The sequence below is a fragment of the Neophocaena asiaeorientalis genome, unplaced genomic scaffold (assembly GCF_003031525.2).
Source record: "Neophocaena asiaeorientalis asiaeorientalis breed wild unplaced genomic scaffold, Neophocaena_asiaeorientalis_V1.1 scaffold11, whole genome shotgun sequence".
NCBI classification, from domain to species: Eukaryota; Metazoa; Chordata; class Mammalia; order Artiodactyla; family Phocoenidae; genus Neophocaena; species Neophocaena asiaeorientalis.
The window spans coordinates 6,909,170-6,915,834 of record NW_020173124.1 but is presented as its reverse complement, the minus strand read 5'-3'; the positions used below and the strand labels follow the sequence as shown (position 1 = coordinate 6,915,834).

General features: G+C 47.2%; 1 pseudogene; it reads right to left on the bottom strand.

The window, feature by feature from the left end:
* Positions 1–1,116: 1,116 nt before the first annotated feature.
* On the bottom strand, positions 1,117–3,149 carry LOC112399123 (TBC1 domain family member 17-like; annotated as a pseudogene).
* Positions 3,150–6,665: the final 3,516 nt, after the last annotated feature.

Below are 6,665 nucleotides of genomic sequence, written 5' to 3'. Positions count from 1 at the left end.
TTGGAAATTAATATTCTTTCTTCTGAGATGAGATAGATTATATGTTAACTGTCTTATAAGAGTCAATAAGAATGTTTATTGTTTTAGAAATAAGGCATAAGGGTGGGTGGGGAAGACAGTATATTTTCCTCCAAACAGAGCTAAGGGAGAGCAAGTCATCCTCTGTTTAAACCTTATTCTGAAAAATATTTTTTTCAACAAGAGGAGCCACAGAACATGGTACTTCCCTGGCAGTCCAGTAAAGACTCTGTGCTTTTGCTGCAGGGGGCATGGGTTCTATCCCTGGTTGATGTGGCCCAAAAAAAAACCCCACAAAACAAACATTTCTCCAGTAGTCTCATGGAGATCACACGTGGAGGCAAGACTGGGAGTCACCTGAAGCACAGACATATGGGCAAGAACTGCACTATAGGACCATGCACATTGAAAAAGAAGTCTTTCCTGAGTGGAAACGCTGTAAAACATACTGGAGGAAGCAAACATTCTTAGAAATACCATTGCTATAAACTGTATACTTAAACCATGTCCTATGCAAGGCAAAAGCAAAGAGTAAAAATTGCCTGGAATTAGAAATAAGGGAACTTATATGAGGAAATGACACAGGCATGACAAGGATAGTGTGGAGCCCACAGAGTATGATGGACAGTGTAAGGAGAGACCTGGACAGGAACTTTAGAGCAGAGACATTTCTCTCAGCCCTGCTTGGCTAAGTCTTCACCAATTTCCTTTTTTTTGGGTGGGGGGAGGGGTGGGCGTTAAACATGAGTTTTTCTTTCTCACAGAACAATCTGGTGGGCAGGGTCCCAAGAGTGAGCAGCTCTGCAGGCCCTTCCGTCTCGGTTATGTCCGGGATGTGTTCCCGCACATCCACTAAGTGGCAGTCGCACCTTAACGCCCCCATCCTTACTCCTCCAAAAGCCCTAAACTCAGGCAGGTAAGGGAGCCCTGTCTCCACGACCCCCACCACTCACCCCCGGCCTCCTCTTAAACCTTACTGACCGGATCAGGGCCACATGGCCAGACGTCAACCCTGCTGAGGGGTCGGAGGGGACTAGAGGCACCACGCCTCCTCACCCAGGCCCAAGCCAACATGATGGCTCAGCAGGCCCAGGAGGGTTAGGAGTTCGCACCTTCCTCCCCCTCCTCCGGCAGGATCTCCGGGCTGCCGTTTGGTCCGCCTGCGGGCCCGTGTCCTTGCGGGGCGGCGGAGCTGGTGGGGTACAGGTACGGGACAGCGGCAGTGGGGGGTCTGGAGTGAGAGCCTGTGGTGCTCCGAGGACGGCCCAGACCTGGGACCTCCTGCACGTGGTGGGGCAGCTCACCGAGGGCTGGGGGTCAGGGAGCGAAAAGTCAGGGGTTTGATGGGGCCTGCGGGCTATTGTGAGGGGTCAGGGACTCACCGGGCAGGTTGTCGGCGGCGGGTAGAGCGCCTCGGCCAGTGTCGGCACGTCCTCCAAGCTCAGCTTTGTGGTCAGCTAGTCTGTGTGCTTGAGGATCTCGCTGGAGCCGAAGCCGGAAGGCATGAGGTGTCCCGCTCCACGTCTAGGACGGCGCAGGCCACCAGCAGGTGCAGACTGGGGCCAGGGCGCCCTGTCCACAGCGCCTCCCACGGCCGAAGGACTTCCGGGAAGGGGCATTCCCTCTTGACCCAGAGGAGCAGTCACCGGAAGCAGAAGCAGAGAGAGCCGGAGTCGGGGGAGTCCGGGAAGTCTCAGAGCGGCGGATCCAGCACCTTCAGGAGTAGCAGGAGTTGCTGCTTCATTATCTCCTCAGAGTTCCGTTGCACGAGCTCCGTGACGCCACAAAAACAGCGGAAGGCATCCACCTCGTCCTGAGAGCCCTAGCGGATCGGGAACAGAAGGTCACTCCTGCCCTGGACGTAGCCGAGCTCGTCATGGTACAGGCAGTCGGGGAGGAGGATGTCGTTTCAGCAGGCCCAGCCCTGGGTTCTCGCGACCCTCAAAGAATTTGTTGGTTCTATGAGAGCGGCTCTCGTCTCTGGCCATGAGGCTGCGGTATTCATGCGGCGGTGAGTTCCTCCGCCCCTGACCAGGCCTCACGGATTTCCACGGCAGCTTCAGGTGGAAATCCTCATCAGTTTTCTTGCGCACGTGGGCCTTGCTATCCTTGGCAGAGCCCTCCCAGCTGAAGTACCATAGGAGGGACCGCCAAGCCTGGCGCAGTAGGCTGGGGCTCAGACCCTGGGGGAAACCGCCCCGCCCCCGCGGCGCCGCCAGCCGGCCCTGCCCAGCCCTCCCTGAGGGGGTACTTGGCTCCGCATTCCTGAGAAGAGCCGGGGTCTCAGCTCAGGGACTTGCTGCAGGAGGCCCTCGGGGCACACGCGGTGGGCCCACTCCTCCCCTGTGACCCGAGGCATCCGCTCCACAAGCGGCCGCAGACCCAGCTCCACACCGGAAGTGACCTGCAACCCAGGTGGGGCGCGTATTCAGAGGCCGGAAGAGGGTCGCTGGAGGCCCTGTCCAGGTGTGGCTGCAGGTCTCCCCTGAAGAAGGTGGTCACGCTGGAGAAGCTGCTGAAGGTGGTGCAGTAGGAATCCTGGAGGAAGTGAGACACCATGTGGGAACGGTCCTGGTTAAAGAGCTGGACGTGATGGAAGGAGTTGGAGAGGGCCGGGGAGGCATAAGGGGAGACGAGGTAGAGGTGGCGGTTCTGTGGAGAGGTGGCCAACAGCAGGTGACGGCTAAAGACACAGAGCAGGATGCTGATGCCCCACGGTGGACATGCAGGGCAGGCGGGGAGCCTGTGGACCAGGCAGGCCCAGCTGAGGCCGGACTTTGAACGGCAGATGGCCTTGAGCTCCCCCAGACATACTCACTAAGAAGACCAGGGCGCCCCTGCGGAAGCTGGGCTCTGCACCTCTCGTGGCTCTGAGTGGCCGGGCCGCAGCTGACCTGTGCTGATGACTGCCCTCTGTGGGGTTTATAGCCGGGGTCAAAGGTCAGTTCCTCGTCAGAAGTGCAGGAGTCATCCCCACTGGCGTCCTTCTTGGAGAAGAGGATTTGAGTGGAATCTCCAGCCTCTCTACAGGAGCACAGTGCAGGAGGACGTCATTTGTCCTTCTCCACAACACAGATGACGCGGTCCACGAGGGAGTCCGGGTCTTGGTGCTTCCTGGCGTGCAGGTACATGCCTCTTGACCAATTTGTTAATGAGTGGAGTTGACGTAAAGGAAAAATATTTGTAGAATGAGTAAGACTGGCCGTATACTATGTTAGGTAGTTCTGGGTCAGATGCACATTATGTTTCTTTTTTATGATTTTTGCTTAGGTTAAATGTATAGAACACTGCCTATAGTTTTTATTCCACAGGAAGGAATCTATTGTTGTAATTAATCGTTTGTAGTTTCCATGAAATCTTTAGCCTGATGCATTTCTCCTGAGTGGTACAGTTAAGATCCTGATGCTCAGTGTGGGTAGACAAGAAAAGCACACTCCTGGTGGATCGGATGGTCTTGCTGAGGTGATTTCTATGTGGTTGTGCCTCTTGAGCAATCCTGCCAAACAGAGTATTCCAGGAGGTAGTAGGCTGTGTATTTCCAAAGGCACAGATCTGGGCATGTACAAAGCCAAGTCCGTGGATGCTCTTTTAAATAGCTAAACTGATTGGTACAAGAAAGTCTCCCTAGTGGTATCTCTGCATCTCCTCTATTCATATGGCTCTCTTCTTTGTCAGTTTCCCCCCATTTTTTTTTATTGTGGTAAAATGTAAAAAATGTAGAATTTACCATCTTAACCATTTTTAAGTGTTCAGTTCATTGGTATTAAATACATTCATAATGTTGTGCAACCATCACCACCATCCATCTCCAAGGCTCTTTTCATCTTCTAAAACTGAAACTCCATACCCATTAAACAATAACTCCCTATTCCTTCCCCACTCCAGCCCCTGGGAACTACCGTTCTACTTCCTATCTCTATGATTTTTTTTTTTTTGGTCTGGCTCTCTTCTTGATAACACTGTAACTGGTCAGGGAGACTACTGTGGGGGTGGGGGTGGGAGTCAGTCACAATATATGGAGCTGTAGGAAAAGCAGCAAGGAAGAATGGGACCTGTACTCTGTCAAGCATCCAGTACAGTTAGTTGGATCACTTTGCACAAGTTCTTTAAGCACTCTGGCCTCAGTTTCCTCATGTGCAAAATGGGGACAATAACAGTACTTACCACATATGATTTTTATGAGGAAGAAGTGGATTAATACATGTAAAGTATACAGAGCAGTACCTGGCACATCCTAAGCACGAAATAAATTTTAGTGATAGTGATCTCTCATTAGGATAATTGTTGCTGGTTAAATTAATCAATACAGAAAGTGAAGTTATAGCTGACACAGCCCCACCAGGCTGTGTGGGACTAGAGACTCAGCTGTGAGGATAGTTTGGTTGTTCCAATGGCCTATATACTATTTCATGTTTATGTCAGCTTTTTCATTTTGTGTAGACTTGCAATATTATTTTCTGTTGAAAGCACCCTATGGCAATGTGAAGGATACAAATAAATCAGCACTTCTCATGTGGAAGGGAACCCATGAGTTCATCACTGAGATTAACAGTCATGTTAGTGATGATATCATTGCCTAGAAAATTTTGGCTGTTACCAGAGAAAGTATCTGAGGAGCTGAGCTATATTATTAAATTGCTATTATAGAAATTGATATTTTCTTTTTTTAAATATCTTTATTGGAATATGATTGCTTAACAATGTTGTATTAGTTTCTGCTGTACAATAAAGTGAATCAGCTATATGTATACATATATACTCATATACCCTCCCTCTTGAACCTCCCTCCCACCCTCCCTATCCCCCCCTCTAGGTCATCATAAAGCTTAGAGCTGATCTCCCTGTGCTATGCAGCAGCTTCCCACTAGCCATCCATTTTACATTTGGCAGTGTATATATGTCAGTGCTACTCTCTCACTTTGTCCCAGCTTCTCCATCCCCCACTGTGTCCTCAAGTCCGTTCTCTATGTCTGCATCTTTATTCCTGCCCTGCCACTATGTTCATCAGTATGGGTTTTTTAGATTCCATATATATGCATTAGCATAGGGTATTTGTTTTTCTCTTTCTGACTTACTTCACTCAGTATGAGAGACTCTAGGTCCATCCACCTCATTGCAAATAACTAAATTTCATTTATTTTTATGGCTGAGTAATATTCCATTGTATACATGAGTCACATCATCTTTATCCATTCATCTGTCGATGAACATTTAGGTTGCTTCCATGTCTTGGTTATTGTAAGTAATGCTGCAGTGAACATTGTGGTACATGTATCTTTTTGAATTATGGTTTTCTCAGGGTATATGCCCAGTGGTGGGATTGGTGGGTCATATGGTAGTTCTACTTCTAGTTTTTTAAGGAACCTCCATACTGTTCTCCATAGTGGGTGTATCAATTTACATTCCCACCAACAGTGCAAGAGGGTTCCCTTTTCTCCACACCTTCTCCAGCATTAACTGTTTCTAGATTTTTTGATGATGGCCGTTCTGACTGGTGTGAGGTGATACCTCATTGTAGTTTTGATTTGCATTTCTCTACTGATTCATGTTGTTGAGCATCTTTTCATGTGTTTCTTGGCCATCTGTGTGTCTTCTTGGGAGAATAGTCTATTTAGGTCTTCTGCCTATTTTTGGATTGGGTTGTTTGTTTTTGATATTGAGCTTCATGAGCTTCTTGTATATTTGGGAGATTAATCCTTTGTCAGTTGCTTTGTATGCAAATATTTTCTCCCATTCTGAGGGCTGTCTTTTCATCTTGTCTATAGTTTCCTTTCCTGTGCAAAAGCTTTTAAGTTTCTTTAGGTCCAATTTTTTTATTTTTGTTTTTATTTCCATTACTCTAGGAGGTGGGTCAAAAAGGGTCTTGCTGTGATTTATGTCAAAGAGTGTTCTGCCTATGTTTTCCTCTAAGAGTTTTATAGTGTCTGGCCTTACATTTAGGTCTTTAATCCATTTTGAGTTTATTTTTATGTATGGTGTTAGGGAGGGTTCTAATTGCATTCTTTTACATGTAGTTGTCCAGTTTTCCAAGCTCTACTTATTGAAGAGGCTGTGTTTTCTCCACTGTATATTTTTGCTTCCTTTGTCAAAGATAAGGTGACCATATGTGCATAGGTTTATCTCTGGGCTTTCTGTCCTGTTCCATTGATTTATGTTTCTGTTTTTGTGCCAGTACCATATTATTTTAATTACTGTAACTTTGTAGTATAATCTGAAGTCAGGGAGCCTTATTCCTCCAGCTCTGTTTCTTTCTCAAGATTGCTTTGGCTGTTCAGGGTTTTGTGTGATTCCATACAAATTGTAAAATTTCTTTTTCTAGTTCTGTGAAAAATGCTATTGGTAATTTGATAGGGATTGCATTGAATGTGTAGATTGCTTTGGGTAGTATAGTTATTTTCACAATGTTGATTCTTACAATCCAAGAACATGGTATATCTCTCCATCTGTTTGTATCATCTTTGATTTCTTTCATCAGTGTTTTATAGTTTTCTGTGTGCAGGTCTTTTGCCTCCTTAGGTAGGCTTATTCCTAGGTATTTTATTCTTTTTGTTGCAGTGGTAAATGAGAGTGCTTCCTTAATTTCTCTTTCTGATTTTTCATTGTTAGTGTATAGGAATGCGAGGGATTTCTGTGAATTAATTTTCTAT